Raw genomic sequence first — 20,650 nt, forward strand, 5'->3', positions numbered from 1 at the left:
TATTTATTTGACAGACAGATCACAAGTAGGCAGAGAGGCAGGCAGAGAGAGAGAGGAGGAGGAGGCAGGCTCCCTGCTGAGCAGAGAGCCCAACGTGAGGCTCGATCCCAGGACCCTGGGATCATGACCTGAGCCAAAGGCAGAGGCTTTAACCACTGAGCCACCCAGGCGCCCCTAAGCATCTGACTCTTGATTTCAGCCCAGGTCATGAGATTGAGCCCTGGTCCAGTTCTGCGTTGAGCACAGAGCCTGGCCTGCTTAAGATTTTTCTCTCTCCCTCTCCTGCCCCTCCCCCACTCACACTCTCTCACTAATAAATGGAAAGAAGGAAGGAAGGAAAGAAAGAAGTCATTTAATACCCAAACAACATACTGGTGAAGTATTTGCAGTAAATATGATAAACAAAAGCTCGGTATCTTGTGTGTAGAGACTTCATAAGAAGTACTTTGCAAATCACATAAACTCATAAAACAAGATAAACAACTAATTATGAAACACCTTTAACGAAGGGAAAATATATGTGAATTTTAACACTAGCTTAAGATGTGATTAAAAATACTAATACTTTTCTCGTGGAATAATAAATGTGTATAATTCTTCTAGAAAGCAATTTCACATGAGTCGGGAGCCTTTACATGTAAGACACAGAGCTGTAAAAATACTAGAGGAAAATATAAGGGAATTTGTTATGATATCAGGATGGAAAAAGTCTCTCTAAGTTTATCTAAACAAGATAAAAATCACAGAATATTGACACATGTCACACTAAAATTAAAATTTTCATATGACAATAGACCTCACAGCTAAGGTGAAAGCAATCGAGAGACTGGGAAGAAGGGTGAGCCTTCCAGCTATGGCTGAATTAGGACTTTGGCAAATCATTACCCCAAAAGCAACTCTAAATCTGGAAAAAAAAAATGACAAAAACAACCATTTCAGTGCCCTGGAAATCACCAAAGGCACACAACAATCTGAAAAGTTTTTATGCTTGTAAAACTGTTAGACTTTAGACAAGAACAGAGGAACTCTGCACTATTCTGGCCTTGGACTGCAACCATAACTCACCACTACCACCATCACAACCGCTATCACCAGCACCACCACAACCAGGACAACCATCATCACCATCATCATCACCACCACTTGCCCCATCACCAGAGGGTTACTGCCCCACTGCCAGCTAGGCTGGCAGAGATTCTGCCAGGGTGGACAGCTTTTAGGAGTGACAGCTTCAAACACACCCCGAGGCAACACCCAAACCTAGGGGTATTATCAGTGAATGTGACTATCTTGGAGGGAAGGGAGAGCCAATGGTTCTACTTGTTTCAAGTTGTGGTCTTGGCTGGGGATGGCATATTCCTGGCTGGGGATGCACAAACACAACCAGCATCGACTGGATAGGACACAAACATGGCATATCCCTCCAATGGAATACCATCCAACAATAGAAAGAAATGAAATCCTGACACATGAAACAAAATGGGCAAATCTAAAAACCACTGTGCTAAGTGAAAGAAGTCAGAGGGAAGAGACTATATATTTCATGTTTCCATTTAGTCCAGAAGGCAAATTTATTGAGACAGAAAACAGACCAGCAGTTGCCTAGGGCTGGAGATGGGAGCATGGATTAGCTGCACATGGGCACCGGGAAATTTCTGGGTTGACAGAAGTCTAGAAGCATATCATGGTGATGGTTGTACAACTCTATAAATGTAACTTGTAGAGTTGCAATGGTTGAATTGTATGGTATGCGAATTATTTCTCAATACAGCTGTTTGAAAAAAGAGATGGGGAGACAGATATTTGCTCAATATCTGACAAAAAGATGAATATCCATAACACACAGTTCAATAACTCAAAAGAAGACTAAACTAAGCAGGTAAACAGGAAGTTTAGAAGAACTAGCAATAGCCACAAAAGGTGCTCAATTCACCCAGAAATCAGGAAAAAGCAAGTTAAAATAAGACACTGTGACTTCTTTTCATCTTTTCAACAAAAAGACTAAAGAAAATGACTTGTTCCCATTTACGGATTAGAAAGAGGAAGTCAGATGATATGATAATTTATGTGGAAAACCCAAAAGACTCCACCCCCAAACTACTAGAACTCATACAGCAATTCAGCCATGTGGCAGGATACAAAACCAATGCACAGAAATCAGTTGCTTTCCTATACACTAACAATGTAACTGTAGAAAGAAAGAGATATTTCTAAAGAGAAATTAAGGAATTGATTCCATTTACAACAGCACCAAAAACCATAAGATACCTTGGAATAAACATAACCAAAGAGGTAAAAGATCTGTACTCTAAAAACTACAGAACACTTACGAAAGAAATTAAGGAAGACACAAAAAAATGGAAAAACATTCCATGCTCATGGATTGGAAGAATAAACATTGTAAAAACATCTATGCTGTGTATATGTATATAGATATGTATATAACTATACTTTCAACGCCATCCTGATCAAAATACTGATGGCATTTTTCAAAGTGCTAGAACAAAAAATCCTAAAATTTGGAACCAGAAAAATTGCCAAGGGAATTTTGAAAAAGAAAAAAACTGGGGCATCATGTTGCCTAACTTCAAGCTATGTTACAAAGCTGTGATCACCAAGACAGCACCGTACTTGCAGAGAAACAGACACATAGGTCAATGAAACAGAATAAAGACCCCAGCAATGGACCCTCAACTCTATGATCAATTAATCTTTGGCAAATCAGGAAAAAAATATCCAATGGAAAAAAGACAGTCTCTTCAATAAATGGTGCTGGAAAAATTGGACAGCTATATACAGAAGAATGAAACTCAGCCATTCCCTTTCACCATATATGAAGATAAACTCAAAATGGATGAAAGTCCTCAATATGAGACAGGAATCCCTCAGAATCCTAGAGAACATAGGACGTAACCTCTTTGACAACCAACTACAGCAACTTCTTTCAAGATAGGCCTCCAAAGCCAAGGGAAACAAAAGCAAAAATGGACTTCTGGGACCTCATCAAGATAAAAAGCTTCTGCAAGGCAAAGGAAACAAAGGGACAACCCACAGAATGGGAGAGGATATTTACAAATGACACTACAGACAAAGGGCTAGTATCCAAGATCTATAAAGAACTTCTCAAACTCAACACTCAAAAAACAAGTAAACAATGAATTCTGGTACACTGAAAAGAAATTTTTAAAATATTTTTTTTTAAAAAGTGCTACAAAAAAAAATATAATCAAGTCAAAAAATGGGCAGATGATATGAACAGACACTTCTACAAAGAAGACATACAAATGGTAACAGACACATGAAAAAATGTTCAACATCATTAGCCACAAGGAAATTCAAATCAAAACCACATTGAGTACCACCTTATATCAGTTAAAATGGCAAAAATTGACAAGGCAAGAAACAACAAATGTTGGAGAGGATGTGGAGAAAGGGGAACCCTCTTACACTGTTGGTGGGAATGCAAGCTGGTAGAGCCACTTTGGAAAACAGTGTGGAGATTCCTCAAAAAGTTAAAAATAGAGCTACCCTATGACCTAGCAATTGCACTACTGGGTATTTACAACAAAGATCCAGATGTAGTGAAAAGAAAGGCCACATGCACCCCAATGTTTATAGCAGCAATGTCCCCAACAGCAAAACTGTGGAAGGAGCCAAGATGCCCTTCAACAGACAAATGGATAAAGAAGATATGGCCCATATATACAATGGAATATTACTCAGCCATCAGAAAGGATGAATATTTAACATTTGCATCAACATGGATGGAACTGGAGATTATGCTGAGTGGAATAAGTCAAGCAGAGAAAGACAATTATCATATGGTTTCACTTATTTGTGGAACCTAAGGAATAGTATGGAGGACATTAGGAGAAGGAAGAGGGGAAATGAATGAGGTGGAAATCAGAGGGGAAGATGAACCATGAGAGACTGTGGACTCTGGGAAACAAACTGAGGGGTTTGGAGTGAGGGGGTTTGGGGGGATGGGTGAGCCTGGTGATGGATATTAAGGAGGGCATGTAGTGCATAGAGCATTGGGTGTTATACACAAACAATGAAACATGGAACACTACATCAAAAACTAATGATGTACAGTATGGTGACTAATGCAACATAATAAAAAAAAATTTTTAAACCTTAGAAAAAGAAGGTCAGAGAATTTCAACACCTTGTCCAAACCCATCATCCCTTCAGTTGGTGAGTGAGAGTTCTCCACCATTAACTTTCATGTTCACGCCCGTGCAATCTTAGTCCTCATCATCCCCAATTCAATATATATGTATACATTGAAGATATGGAGACGTTACAGATTGTGAGGGGCTGGGTGAGGCTCCCTGAGCTAGGGAACACACTCCACCAGGCATTTATATTATTGCTATTAACACCTAATGGTCCATCAGGGCCCAGTATGGATTTTTGTTTTTCTCTTTGTGGGCAGATTATTGAGATTTCATTAATGCCAATTTACCACCAGGGCCCTAAGTCTAGCTATTGTTGCAAGGGTTTGTGGTAGAAGCTGCAATTCGTAATGCCATTTTGGAGATCTCCCCACCCCACCTTCAGCTCCAGATGTCAAGGACCCTTAGCTGTCATGGGAGCCAGCATGCAGAGGCTGGCAAGCCTCATCAAGCACCACCTGGGAGACAGAAGTCCTTGGTTCTTGCCCCAACTCCTTGAACCCCTACCAGCCCCTTTGCTTCTCCTGTGCTTCAGTTTCCTTATTTGTAAAAAAAAAAAAAAAAAAAAAAAAAAAAAAAAAAATGCCCCTCCAATCTTTCTGAACTTGGGAAGAACCAGAAGAGAGGCTGGGTGTGAACAGGCTTAGGAAAATGTAACACAGAAACAGGTCTCATTAGAGACAGGATCTTCCTTAACCATGTAGAACAGAAATCAGCCTCAGGCTCTAAAAGTTTTATGAAACCACATCTTATCTGGGTTTCAAAAAACAAACCCAACCCAAAAGCCACCCAGAGCAAAAATACTGTATTCAAAATAAAAGGCAAAGATCTCCTTAACAGAAGCCTCTACTCCCAGGGTTTTGTACTGAGAATGCTGGCTGCCTCCAGATCTTTCCATAGGAGATTGCGGAGTTAGGGAGGGATGGGGAAGCTGGAGTATTTAGGACTCAGGAAAAGTGACCAACCTACTGCCTCTCCCTGACTGCAGGTGTGCAAGAGCTGAGAATGAAGCCCAAGGCATGATTCTGAATCAGAGTCACCCAAGCACCAGCTCATTTTCTTTTTTTTTTTATTTTATTTACTTATTTGACAGACAGAGATCACAAGCAGGCAGAGAGGCAGGCAGAGAGAGAGGAGGGGAAGCAGACTCCCTGCTGAGGAGAGAGTCTGACTCGGGGCTCAATCCCAGGACCCTGGGATCACGACCTGAGCCGAAGGCAGAGGCTTTAACCCACTGAGCCACCCAGGCGCCCCGGCACCAGCTCATTTGACATGAAATGCTCCTCCAGTTCCTTCTAAGTGCAGGGACCACTTGAGGACTAAAGTGTCCTCAAGTGCAGGGACCACTGCTAAATGTGTATCAAAATCACCTGAAAGCTACTAACGCCCAGAGCCCAGGATCCTTGAAATAGGACACCACCTAGGCCTTTGTATTTTTGCCAGGCTCTTCCAAGTGATCCTGACACGACCCGAGTTTGGAAACCAGTGGCTTAGCAGATCGGCCATGTCTGGTGGGTCAAGCAATCCAACCATCCAACCTTTGAGCTAAATGGCAGCCAGTGTGTTACCTGTGCAGTGCCTGGCATGTAGCAGGTGTGAAGTACATGGTAAGTGCATCTTATTTACCTGGTATAAGGTACAAGAGAAGAGGGTGCTGGCCATTTAGAACTTCAGGAAAGATCCACAGAGACTCTCTCAATGCACCTGGTTTGTAATCTCTCATTAGTCCCCTACATCTTGCCTCAGCCCCACACAAGAAAAAACCACGGACAGCAATTTACTAATGTACTGTATGAAAACAGTTATGCTAGCAGTGGGCTATTTCCCAGGAATTCTCCCCCTTGCAAAACTTTCTGTACAGTTCCTGTCTCAAGGTATTTGTGATGAAATCTTCAAAAGCCAGGGATGAGTCAAAAAAGGTTTGTGTTAACAGAGATGAAAGCTTCCCTGTCACACTAAGGGTTTCCCCAACATGGTATGCACAAATTATTCAAGGATAAAATGGAATGGAGTCACATAAAATCATTCATTCACTCACTCATTCACTCATTCATCCATTCCTTCATTCATTCACTGAGGGCAGGATGGTTCAAAGATCTGGATTCCTGGAGCAGGCTGCCTGGTTGTGCTACTTCTAGCTACGTGTTTGCATTGTTTTATATCTTTGTGTCTCAGCCGTCTCTCCCATAAAGTAGGACTAATAACAGTATCTACCTCCTGGGGCCCTTGGGGAGGTCTTCATGCATTCTGTAAGCATCAGGACACTTCCAAACACATAGTAAGCACCATATAAGTGCTGGCTATTATAATTCACTTAGTTTCTTGTGAAGAAAGGCCCTGTGCAGCATTCTGGGGATGCAGACATAAAAATCCCAGCCCTGGAGCACCTGGGTGGCTCAGTGGGTTAAAGCCTCTGCCTTTGGCTCAGGTCATGATCCCAGAGTCCAGGGATCGAGCCCCACATCGGGCTCTCTGCTCAGCAGGGAGCCCGCTTCCTCCTCTCTCTCTGCCTGCCTCTCTGCCTACTTGTGATCTCTGTCTGTCAAATAAATAAATTTTTAAAAAATCTTAAAAAAAAAATCCTAGCCCTGCACTCTAGGACCTTCCAGAGAGGTAAAGGAGATGGGCAGGTGAACCAGTTACCACAGTCTAGTGTTTCTGGGCTACAGAACAGTGATGGCAAATAATGACAGAGGGAATGACGGAGGGAATGGCCAGCATTTAGGCCAAACTGTTCAAGAGAGTTATTTGGTGGACAAAGTGGGGGAATCTCAGAAGCTCTCCTGGATGGTTAGAGCCCCCAGACCTGAGCTAACCCCAAAATTTGAGGGTTAGTTTTCAAAATGCACATTCCCTGGATCCATCTCTGGAGACTCATCTCTGGAGTCCCTAATTTTTGTGAAGGGTCCCAGGCTGCACATTTGTCATCTCCCTAGCAGGTGTCGATCCTTAGCCAGGCTGAGTAAGCACTGGCCTAGGAGTGAGAGAAGGGCGAGAAGGAGCTTCTGGGTGAAGAGAGGAACAGGCAAATGTTGGGGACCCTACAACATGGCCTGGTCAGACTTCAGCTTGAACCCCAATCTAAGTCAGAGCCCTATACCCCTATTGTGGGCTGGATGCCCTCACTTCCAGTCTGAGTCAGAGACCTACACCCCTGCTGCCAGTCTCTGCCACTTCTCTGCACTCTTCCTTCAGAGATACCCCCCACATGGGAAATGGATTGTTACTTAGTGAGTTCGGTTGTTATCTTGCCCATTAGACATTAACCTCCATAGGACTAGACATAAGCGCCATTTTCTGTTTCTGCATCACTGGGTGGCAAGCACTTAGCACAGTGCCTGGCACATGGGAGCGGCTCAGTAAATTTGCTGCATAATAAATGAATTGAGTCCCTGCACTAGCTGGGTGTGGACAGGTCAGATACTTCTGAATGTGTTTATTTATAGTCACAGACCTCTGTTCCCAATCATTGTGAAGCTCAGGCTTCAGATTTCTTTGCCTCCTTAAGACTTTTTCACCATTTTTTATTTTCCTGAGGCTGGTGCTTCTTCAAAATAAATTCTCTGTGTGTCTGGAAAGATCTTACATGGTCGATCTTAGGCAATCCCACTGTAGGACTCCAACTTCCAAGATGGCACTAGGGATACAGTGCCATCAAATTTAAGTTTAATCTGATTAGTGAATTCTTCTGTAACATTTGAGGCAAGAACACACAGGTCTCCTGTATACAAATTTCATTTCCTAGATCATGAAAAATGTAGACTTTACATGAAAACCTCAGAAAAAAAAAACACATAAATTGATATAGGGCCTCAAGATATGCATTTCCAAACCCAATGAGATCCATATTTCAACTGGACCATGAATGACCCCAAGAGTGTGTTAAATAGTGCCATGAACTCAGAGCCTTGACAGAAAATTGGGGAATCAGAATGTGGAATGTTACAAGGAATTCCAGGCCAGGAACTGTGGGCCCAGATGTTACTGTCATTTGCCTTAAACAGGAAGGACAGGTAAAAACAATTACGATGAAAACAGAGCAGTATTACTAAACTCTAACCAAGTACTATCACCTACCAAAGACAGAAAGCATCTCTCCCATTCACCCATTCAACAAAATTTTAATGAGCATTTTCTATGAGCCAGGCACATTCTAAATCCTGGGAGTATGGCAGTGAACCAAATTGACAAAAAATCCTGTATTTATGTAGCTTACCTGCTCATGGAGGAGACACACAATAAAGAAAGAAGCTCCTCTATAATGTGATGAGTAGTGAAAAGCAGAAAAGCACTCTGAAAATAAAACAAAGCAGAGCCAGGAGAGAGAGAATGCCAGAGATGGGATTCCATTTGGAACAGGGTGGACAGAGCTAGCTTCACGGAAAACACAGCAATTGGTCTAAGATCATAGGAGGTAAGGGACTGAGTCACATGGATTTCTGGGGACAAACATTCCAGAAAAGAAGAAACAAGGGGTGCTAAGTTTCCAAGGTGGGAATACGTTTGGCGTATGAACACAAGGTGCCTGGAGCAACATGAAGAGAAGGAGGGAAAGGTGGGGATGAGAAAGGTAGTAAGCAGGGAGGCAGAGGATGGCAGGATTAGAGAACCTGAGTCTTAAGTAAAGACTGGCTAATGCTCTGTGAAACAGAAAAGTTAACAAGAGTTTGGAAAGCTAAAGACAAAGACCAAACTGAAATCTGCATCTCATATAATCAGAAAGACGGTTTGAAGATGGCTAATGAATGAATGGGGTACTAAACACCCCAGACATAATTTAATGCCACTTAAGTTATTCAGTCTACTAGCAAGGGTGCCCCCAAACTTTGGAAACATGGTACCACTTTCTCCCTTGAATTCAGAAACGGTTACTGGTCCACTTGAGAATATACGTCACCAGAAATGAGAGAAATTGACATTTCCAGATATTAAATGGGTTCCTTGCTATTTTTAGGGCTTGGACAGCTGAAGCCACTGAACTCAAATGTGCTCCCTTGATCAAAGAAGCCTAAAAGGATTCCCCAGCCCTGAGAGCTGTGTCTCTAATAGGATTATGCCTGAATTAAAAGACAGAACCATTTATAACTTAGGGCACTCTCTGGCTTTGAAGTTTGCTTCAACAAATGATCCATTTTTATATAAACCAGAGCTGGAGAATAACAAGGAAACCTGCAACTATTCCCAAATGGAGAGCTTTGTACAGATAATCAGGGGAGAAGCAACATTTGAACTAACACTCTGGATCTGCTTTTGAGCAAATGATGGCATAAAGACATTCTTTTTTTCTCTCCTGAAGCACTTGACAAGGCTGAGGTCATTTTTTTATTCAAAAGCAAAATTATCCAACATCTTCCAATCTTATGGGGTGTGTGTGTCCATGCATGAGCACATAGATTTACATGAGATCAGTGCAAACCCCCTCATAGAGTTTGGTAAGTCAACATGTTATCAGGTAACTACAAGACGGTCAAGCAGAGAGAGGTGAATTAAAAAACATGGGGTTTTCCCCCTCAAATTACTCAAGAGAAAAGAAGGAGACATAGAAGGAGAAGGGGAAGAGGAGGAGGAGGGAGGAGAGGAAGGGAGGAAGGAAAGAGGAAAGAGGAGGAAGAAGGAGGGAGAGAGAAAAGAGGAAGGATGGAGGAACAAAGTCCCCTACCTCTTCTGTGTGCTTGGCCATATAATTTGCTTTGCCCGGTGAAATGTGAGCAGGAGTGACAAAAGGCTTGCCAAGGACTTGAGTGTTTGGGCTCCCAAGCTTGCCCCTCTGCCATCACCATGAGAAGAGCATGCTTCAACTAGCCTGCAGTTCCAAGGAACATGAGGGACTTGTGGAGCTGAGCCACCCCTACCCTCCAGTCCCAGCTGACCCTCTCTGGCATATAGCCAAGTCCAGCCAAGTTGACAGAGCCACCCAATTAAGTGCAGAGGACTTTATCTGGTACACAAGTGCTTAAGAAATTAAAAAAAACAGTTGTTTTAAGCCCCTGAATTTTGGGAGGTTTTTATATAGCAATGGTCAAACAACACAAGCATCATGTCCATTTCATTGATGCAGAAACAGAGGCTAGAGGAGGCAAACAATTTGTTCAAGGTCATACAGCCATTCTGTTGTAGGATTAACAAACAAATCTGTCTGTACTCTAAAGTCACTCTCTTAACTGTTATGAAATTCTGTTACTGAATCAATTCTTAAATGTTAAGTCATTCTCTCTACAGCTTCAGCTTATTTCCTTTATATTAGAGAGTGACGTCCTAGTGACTAACAGATTCACAGCAAAAGTCAATAGGACCTTTCTGACTAGGAAAATAGCTATACATAAAACAGTGTCACATAGCTCAAGTCCCTCTGACAAAGCCCTGTGGGTCTGACAGAGCAAACACAGAAAAGATTTAAATTTTAATTTAAATGTAAGGGTTTCTTTTGGCCCTGGAACAACTCATCTCTCTTTATAATTTATCAGGAGCCCCAGTAATAAAATAAGATCAAACTCTTCCCAAGTATCAAGTGTATCTTCTCTCAGAAGGTTTGCAAATTGCATATTAGTTTGCACTGATCCCCGCCCCCCCCCCGCCGGTTAGATTGCCTTTTAGCTGCACCAGAGCTAGACGGATGGGATGCCAGAACCACCCAACAATTTCTTGAAGAAACCCATCAACCCAAAGGCAAAGCCTGTCCACTCCCTTACTCCATAGCTCCTAGAGCTCTGTGGGAAGAGATGTTGACTGAGCTCCAGCAACCAAGCAAAGTGGGTGTTTTTACGGAGTGGTTGAGGCTGCACTTCCCTGGGGAGGTCAGAGGAGACTGACCTGGCTGAGCAGTGCATCTGCTATGTGGCATGCCAGCCGGACTTGCACTTGCTTGTGGATCTTTTGTAATTTTCATAGGACTTCTGTGAAACACTGGACAATATACATTGTCCTATTTTTAGAAATTAGAAAATAGAAGACTGGTAAGCTTTAAGAAAACCTACATCAAAGTTACTCAACTAGAAAGGAAGAGAACCAATATTAGAGAACTTTTCCAGCCCTGTATTTCCAGCCCTGTATTTCATTAAAACAAATTCCTAAGTGTAGAAAAAATCACAATTTATGAGTCAAAAAACAAGTTTCTGTTGAAGTTTTGAGGTTGGTGAATAAGAGATTATATAATATAGGATGTTTTCAGCTTCATGTAGGAAAAATCAATTACAGGTGGCTTAAATAATGTATTTATCTTAACATAACAGAGAGCCTCAAGGTGTGGGGACTCAGAACCAGGGAGTGAACACAGCATAGGTACCACCACTCTCGTACTCTTGGCAGACATTACCCATCAACCACAATATTCTTCCTGTGGAGGCCAGACATCCTCAGAATCTTTCTTAACTTGCAACTCCAAGAAGCGATTATCAATCAATCAACTGGAGTTGGCAAGTCATATAAAACTTACTCTTCTCTGAATCTGACTCTTTCCTGCCCAGTTAATAAATAATACTAAAGGACCTGCCATGTCCCCAGCAATCCTGACAACCAAAGTACCAGGAAATAGAAGAGAAACAGAACAAAGGGTGCTTGCCCTCAAGAGTCTGAAATTTTGCTGGAGAGACAAAATACAGGTGACATGAAATAATGAAGGAATTTATTTTAAAGCTGCATTAGTACAGGTAGTAAAGAAGGAACTGTCTTCATCATTGGTAAAGAAGATACTCTGTAAAGGGGTAATTTGGGGAGTTCTCTGGTTTTTCCTTTTGACCTGGGTCTTGCAACATTCTTACCAGCAGAACCTCTACATCAGTCAGAATAAATATTGGATTGATTTCACTTTATTGTTCTATTTATAAAATATCTTCCTAAAGCTAGGGAACTTCTGACAAAATATAGGAATTCTTTTAATAGAAAAAATAGGATTTGTGAATTAAATTTGGTTTTTGTTCAACCATTAATGATATTGATGCTTCTTGTGCTGTGGAATTGATTTCAGAATTCTCTGATCATGATTATAAAGATACTTTCAAATGTATGTATATTATCATTTATATTCAGACCTAAGATAACTTTTTTTTATTTCATTTTATTCAACTTGTTTAAAATAATTCCTGCTCCCTCCTTTCAGGTGCTTCATAACTTAAACAAAACCTGGATTCACCATATTAAGATTTTTTGTTTTGCATATTGCATCAAATTTCATTAAAGAAATAACTTCTTATTTTGGAATTTGCAAACACAATTGGCTGAAATTCCAACCGTGCTACATTATTTTAAAATGAGGTTTGCATCCACTGGTGTTTAACAAGAAAAAAAACTCACTGAAGGAGTACTGGGAATGACAATCACATCCTTGCGTATCTGGGACAGCCCATTTTCAGCCAAGGGACCAGACAGAACTCCAGCAACAATTAGAGACAGGACAGATTACCAGGAAAAAGGAGGACTGAATCTGGAATTATGCACGGATTGGGCAAAAAATCTAAACTTAAGACTCAGTGAAAATTTATCAGGTCACAAATTCTTAGGCTTGATTGACCACAGATCACTTCAGCGGCCACAACACAGCCTTGTATAGACAGTGCCTGCACCAGCCATCACTGAAAAAGGATTATTTCCATTTTCAGCTATTGCTACCCTGCTCTGTGCACCTACCTCTGCTTCAAGCCACCACTGCTCCCCTCCCAGTGTTACCTGGTTTCAGTTTATAATATAATCCAGAAAATACGCATGTATGTTCCTCAGCAGGGAACCTGCTTCTCCCTCTCCTTCTGCCCCTCTCCACTGTGGTGTTCTCTCTCTCAAATAAAAATTTTTAAAATAAATAAATAAACAAATAATTTTATTTCTTTGGAGATTTTATTTCCCAAATCTAATTTTTTTCTGATAGTATTCTGCCTTAATTTGGCCAATAAGGGCTAGTAATAAATCATATCAAGAGCTTTAGTAAATCTCGATAAAATTATATTACAATAAATAAAATAGGGCAGGTCTTAATTAAATTTAAAAAGGTTCTATTTCTTATTCTAAGACAAAGACACGCTCATTACAATACATTCAGACACTTCCCAAAAGTATAAGAAAGAATTTAAAAGTCACATTCCATCTCCTGGAATAATCGTGGTTTGGATGTTGGGGTGTATCAATAAAGACTCACTCTCACACGCCCATACCAAAAGTGTGCACATTTTCCATAAAATGGGATCCTGCATACTTGGTTGCCTGCTTTTTTTCACTCAATAATACATTGTGGGCATTTTCCCCAAGTCAATAAACATAGATTTTAATAATCATATTAAATGCTGCAGAGGATTCCACCTACTGACATACCAAAATGCATTTTGCTAACCCTATGTTTTTGATCATAGAGGGCAATTCCTGTATTTCAAGTTGTAAACCACCTTGCTCCGAGCATGCACCAGCATCCTTCCCCAATGATAACCCAGCTGATTTCTGTAAAACAGAATAATGGTCCTGCTATTCTGCTGCTTCCAAACATTTTGTGCTCAACATCCTCTGCAGATATCACAGGGGAGAGGACCCAGAGCCTGTGAATGCAGGGCCAGTGACTAAACGGGGGCCCCCACAGCCCTTCTGCCAAGAACAGGAGGACAGAGATCTCTACAGACCTCTTTACGAGTTTACACAAGCTATTCTCTGGGCTCCAGAAGTAACTGTGAGACTCAAAGGTGGAAAGCTGGAAATCTTAACCAGTGCAGCGAGGGACAGCTCAGGGAGAGACGATTACCATTCCTGTTACTGGGGTTGGTCTCTGAGTGCCAGGAAGGAATTCTGCATTATTAGAAGAAGAAATGAACGGTCATGGTACAAAGGCGCCACCACCATCAGGGCCAGTTTCTCTTCAGTTCTCCCCAGAAACAAAACAGACGATGAAGTCTCAGCAGCTTCTCTCTCAGAAGCCAGCCCAGAGACTCTGGGGAGAACCTTCACTGACCCCAAACAGTTCCCAGGACTGCAGTTCTGGAGACACCAGACCAGGAAAGGCCAGGGCTGAAAGCAGCTTTATCCATTATCCAATGCTGCCTCCTTCAGCCAGCCTCCTGCAGGTGTACCTTGCCCCCCAAGGAACAGAGTTTGGAACTTTCGTTTTTTTGTAGCCAGGCTTTTAGAGTGTGGTTGCAGGAGGCTCAGCAGCCCATGACCACTCCTTGTTAGACAACTTCTAAGTCTCATTGCAGATTCTTTCCCTTGTGATGAAAGGGCAACATGGCAGTATGTTTTCTTATGCCTCTGCCACCATAAACAGTTCATAATTGCCAGAATCTCTCTGAAATCAGTTGTTTCTACAATTAATGACTGATTTCACAGGGCATTAACCATCACCGGTAACAGTTCATTAACTGCTGGCAAATGGGAATAGGCCGCTGTTCAAAGGTACTTATGCTGCCTTCAGAAGACCTGTACCCACAGAGAAATAACAAGGAAGATGGCCTTTCTGGGCACCTGGTGCCACAGTGCAAGGTGCAGGCCTCCACAAAGACACTTTTGGTGTCTCAGCTCCAGCCTGAAGCTGTGACTAGGCACCCAAGATGCAAGAGAATGGAGCCGGGACCACACTAGGAACCAACCCTGGCCCATTACAGGGACAGCTATTCCAGTCCATTGCAAATGGTCTAGAGTCTGGCCTATCTGCACACTCCTGTGACTAGTGAAGGCAGATGGTAGCAACCCATGGAGGGTGATAGCAGGAGCTCTGGATAATGGGCAAAGGAGAAAGTGATAACTGCTGGTGGAGGGTCGAAGCTCTTGCCTGCCCCCACACACTGGACTGGAAGCTTCTCTAGAGCAGGGAGCACACCAGCAGAATATCCCCAGTGCCTAGCCCAGTACCTGGCACATAATAAGTGCTCAATAAATACTTACTGAGAAAATGAACAAACTAGAGACAGAGAGGAGTTCAAGGCCAAAGCAAGACTTGCTAAGTTCAGAACAGAGATCTAGATCTGCAGGGAAACAGAAGTAAACCCTTACACATGGACTAGGCCAAATGGGGACCTACGCTGGACTTGGCAGGTATGCTCTCCAGACTCTTTGTTCCAGGCTGGCGTTGAGCTGAGTTTCACTACAGGCTACAGAGCACCTGTCTTTGAGAGTCAATTTTCTAATGGTCCTGCCTTGGCAGGGCTGGTGTGGTAATTAGACAAGCTTGGGGAGCCCACAGGCAAAGGTCCATACCACTGCACCTCCAGGAGAAAGTGCCAAGGAAGGTAAATCTTCCCCAAATAGGGTGTACCCTACTATGGCCAACAAGACCTCCATTTTGGCCACTTCTTCAGCCTCATCCCAAACTCTCCTCTTTCCTCTGCTCTCTCTACCACACTGGCTTCCTCTTGGTTCCTCCCACATGTCAAGCCATATTTTTTCTCCACTTTTGGGCCTCTGAACACACTATTGCCTCTGAATCTAATGTGTTCTCTTTCCTCTGGTTTGATGTATCCCTGGGTATCTCCTGATTTGAGTGCTCAACGTCTCCAGCAAGAGAAATCTCCACTGGAAAGGTTCCCAGTACTAAGTATCCCTATGTAGCAATGTGCTATAATTTGTCAGTGCTGTGTCACTGTGTGGCTAATGTTGTTATCCCAACTCACATTCAAACTCCAGAGAACCTATATGCATTGCGTTCAGTACCATTCCCCCAGGGCCTACCACCATCCCTGGAATGCAGAGGTTTTTGAAACATTTTTGCTAAATGAATGAAGGCACATGAATGGGGTCCTTTATTTTCCAGTGGGTGACAAGATTGGAATAAATGAACTGGAGGAAATCTGCCAAGTCCTTCAGCAATGGGCTGTCTTCACAACATACACTTTTGACCATCTTAGGGAATATAAGGATCTTACCGGAAAAAAATCATTAAAAGACAAAGCAGATCAGGGCTAGAAAGATTTGTTTTCATCCTGTGTGTTGTCCTTTGCCTATTCAGTCTAAAACAGCACATTTCCTGGGAGGCTGGGTATCTATCTTTACAGATGAATTCACCACTTTTAAGCATTTGACAAAGGTTGACTTGTTCCCATCTAAGTTGACACTCTTTGCTGGGTCTCATGGGTCTCTGGCCTGAAAAATACATCAAAAACATCTCAAACCCTTAGTAAAATTAAATTGGAATCCATTAACTTCATCCTTTGGTGGGCAAATCCTTAAGATAAGTGCATTTTGGGTTTTGTTTTTATTTGTGTTTGTGCCTCTTAAAAATGGAAACCAGAAGAAATATGCCCCAGGGGAGGCTCATGGCTGGCTGGGACTGTTGGAGTTTTGTCATCTGAAGCTCCACTGAGGGCAGAAGGGGCCAGGATTAGGGGGAAACCCAGCAAATGAGCTCAGAAAGGCAGGAACAAAAGCTGAAAGAGATGACCTCACCTCACAGAGCCAAAGGAACAAAGCTCCCACCCAGCCCTCTGCCACGTTGCTTCAGTTTGGTCCCAGTCTTTGTAACCACAGCTTAACAGTTTACGTGGGTGACGTGCACAGTGCTTTCATGTTCATTAACTCATTTGATCCTCACAACCCTGGGGAGGAGACCAGGGCAGAACTTTGTCGCCTCCTTTTGCCAAAGAAGAAAAACAGAAACTCAGCTTGCAAGTGACAGTGAGCTAGCCAGGACTTGACACCCACACTTTTGACCCCTTCAATCAGTTTTCATTGTTGTATGTAAATCTTCCTCCAAGCTTGAAAACATAATAATCAAGTTAATACTTACTGAGAGTTTGCTACACTACACCAAGGACTATGCACAATGTTTTACATGCATTATCCCATTTAATCCTCTCAGTAACACCATGAAAGTGTTTATTAGTTTCATGTGGCCACTGGGACACATCACTACAAATTTCTTTGAAGAACACCAATGTATTTTCTCACACCTCTGGAAACTGGAAGTCCAAAATCAATCTGCTGGATAAAATCAAAGTGTCAGTAGGGCTGGTTCCTTTTGGAGGTTTCCATCGGCTGTTGACATTCCTTGGCTTGTGGCCACATCATTCCAATTTCCAATGCCAGTGCATTCAAAGCTCTCTCTCTCTTCCATCTCCATCCTCATATTTCTTTCTCCTCTGTGTTTCTGTGAAGTCTACCCCTGCCTCCATGAGGATCCTTATGATGGCATTAATGACCCACCCAGATCATCCAGGATCATCTCCGCCTCTCAAGATCCTTAATGTAATCACATCTGCAAAGTCTCTTTTTCCAAATAAGCTAAAACTTGAAGGTTCCAGGGATTAGGACATGGATAACTTTGGAGGGTCCTTTTTCAGCCTGTCACAGGCAGGTAATGTTATTCTCACCGTGCAGGCAGAGCAAACTGAGGTATGAGAGATGGAATCACATGCATAATGTCAGGCAACTAGTACAAGTAAAATGAAGGCTTGTTCCAGTTGTTCTGTCACGGGAGCCTGCTAAGCCATATTGCTTTCCCAACTTGCCCACCACTTGGTTAATCTTCTTAAAGAAACAAAATAAAAGAAAACTCCAAAGAGAGTCTGATGATTTTCCCCCAGGCATCAAGTCTGAGGTTAGCAGCATCTATGGCCCAGTGAAGCATGGTGTCCAAGAAATGGGCCTCAATCCCTGGACATGCTCCCCCTTCCACACACACTCACAAAGGATGACTCATCCTACTCAGTGAAGAAGTTAGTTGCTTCAGAGAGCCTCTCATCTTGAGAATCACATCTTGTTTTCCATGAAAGCCTTCTCAGGATATAGTTCCCTCACCCAACCTTGTCCTCCCACACCAGCTGTCCTCTAGGAGAGGTTTAGGGAACAATTTCCATTCTGGTAGAACAAACCCCAGAAAAGACCAGGGGATTTATGATTTCTGGGTAAAGGGAAGTAAGTTTCTTTTGGAGTCACTTTCCTTCAGAAATGTATTACTGAGTATATTAAGGTCTCCACACTTTCTAATAAAATTATTACCATTTTAGGTCCAAACTAGTAATGAGAATCCATGGGTGATCCAATTTTACAATAGCTTCCAGAACTCTGTATCATACTAGCAACTATGTATGTGCAGATAGAGGTGAGAACACACACACACACACACACACACACACACACACTGTATTAGCCTCAGACTGCTATCTTTGGAACTATCTAAGAAAATAGGCCCCCTTGCCACTTCTCCATCACAGGCCCTGAGAAAAATGGAATGAACACACACATTGACTCAACCTTGAGCCTCACAGATCCCACAGGACTGAACTCAACTGGCAACAACTCATCTTCTTGGGTTTCCAAGTACACAGCCCAGCCATCGCAAGCCCGGCATGCATGCCATGGTACAGCATTCGAGAAGGGTGACCAGAGAACAGAAACACTGGGTGAGAACAAGAAATAAGGCCACATACAAGGAAGAGCTCAAAAACAAGTCACAGGCAAATATGATTAAGAGGAGAAAAAGGGATTTCAGAGTATTTCTCTCTGTGTGGACAGAAAGGAGAGGACTGATGTTTGAGATGATTAGGATACCACCCAGGACTCAAAACAGCCAACTTCCAAAGTCTTCAGGAGCCTCTTTTAGGCCATATAGAGTTACTACAGGTGACTTCAAAGGATAAAACCAAATGGTGGCAACACACTTAACTCTGCCATTTGATCACCAAAGGGCAGGATCGCCAGCTGATAACTTTTGAGAGTTCAAACATGTGTGAGTCCTTTACCTCCACTGGGGACTACTGTCAAGCCAGGGGGATGACCCCACATGCCACCCTGTAGGACAGAAGGCAGTGTCTTGCTGTGGGTGCCATCACAGAGCCATCTCAGAGCTATCAGGACCAGAACCAGACATTTGCTTCGATATACAAACGTGTCCTCTGACACCAAAACTCCCTAATGAAGCCCTTCGGGCAAGGCACCCAATCACATTTTTACCTCGGGATTTGAGATCAGAGTTCAAATCCCTAGAGGGCCTAGGCCAGACCCTGAGAGCCACCCCATAATTCCTGGCAAACCACACTAGCTAAAATCAGTCACATGCCACCTCAAGTCCCGGATCTCTCTGACTTTGACTTCTCACCTGTGTTATGGGCTTAAGAAGCTCTGACCCTGCCCATCAGGAAGTTCCTATGAAGAATACACAGATGAGAATGCTAGGTAAACTCCAATGCACTTAGACTGAGTACAGAATTAGAAATTTTTCACTGAGGGAAGAGTAGTAAAAAAAATTATTTTCTAAAGCGACTTCACGTGTCATTCATAAAAACTGCTTAACGCTATTCAACTAGATTTCTACCGCAGATGAATAAGAGGATCTTTTAAAATTAAGGCTTAGGGTTGCCCCTCTATTAGGAGGACAGCTCTATTCAGGAAAGCAGAACACCCTCCTCAGCTAGAAACTGATCTCCGGGACAGGATTCATCTTACAATTGTTCAATTTGCCCCTGACCGATACTGTCCTAAAGAAGACGTCTCCAGGGTAATGACTTGCAATCGTATCCATTTTTGCCAACCCAGAGCAGGGCCTGCACAACTTGCTCTCCTCGGCCTCGCTCCTGCCAGACACAGACAGCAGCCTCTCTGCCAAAGAACCCTTGGGCTGCTTGTCTTGATAGGCCGGTAAGGCAAAGTCAGCTCCAGAGCAAAGGCAAGATAGGAAGAAATTGCTTCTCTCCCACCGTACAAGGAGTTCTGCCCCTTCCTTGAGGGATGCAACAAGCCAAGTCCCATGTTTTCACAGGAGAGTGAATAATACACAAGATATTTCTGAGAATTAGGAAAAGAGCTTCCGTCTGGGTGGAATAATTTTTATTTTTTATCTTTTTTAAAGATTTTATTTCTTTATTTGACAGAGATCACAAGTAGACAGAGAGACAGGCAGAGAGAGAGAGAGAGAGAGAGAAGGAAACAGGCTTCCTGCCCAGCAGAGAGCCCGATGCAGGGCTCCATCCCAGGTCCTGGGATTTTTGACCGGAGCCGAAGGCAGAAGCTTTACCCACTGAGCCACCCAGGTGCCCAGGTGGAACAATCTTTAAAACATACTTCCTTCTCTGAGTGGCATGGCCCTGGAACCAGAGTCTCCAGTTTGATTAAGACCCAAAGTGTTTTCCTTTGTCTACAAGGTTCTTGCCTGTCATATAACCATGTCCCTGGGGAAACCACTCATGCAGTTTCTGCCTATTCCTTACTCATGGAAGTCCATGCCACTAGCATACATTTGTCCTTGACTTCTCTGCCAGGAATGTGCACTCCACAATCTTCATCTACTTTTTTTTTTTTTTTTTAACCTAGAAAACTCCTGTTCATCCTTTGAGATCCAACAAATTAAGCCCCTTCGGTGGAGCCTTCTCCAAACCCTCATCCTTGCTTCATCCTTGACCCCCCGGGGCTAGCCCAAAGCCTAGCACATAGTGGGTGCCTGTACCTGTTGCATGAATGAACGAATCAGTTTTTTAAGCACCCCCCAGCAGTGTATGTCTATCTTGATAAGGCTCCCAAATGCCCCAAGTTTGAGTGTCTATCACTCTGTACTATAAATGTGAGATCTTGAAGGG

Source organism: Enhydra lutris, unplaced genomic scaffold (assembly GCF_002288905.1).
Source record: "Enhydra lutris kenyoni isolate GAN:26980312 unplaced genomic scaffold, ASM228890v2 scaffoldscaffold30, whole genome shotgun sequence".
Classification (NCBI taxonomy): Eukaryota; Metazoa; Chordata; class Mammalia; order Carnivora; family Mustelidae; genus Enhydra; species Enhydra lutris.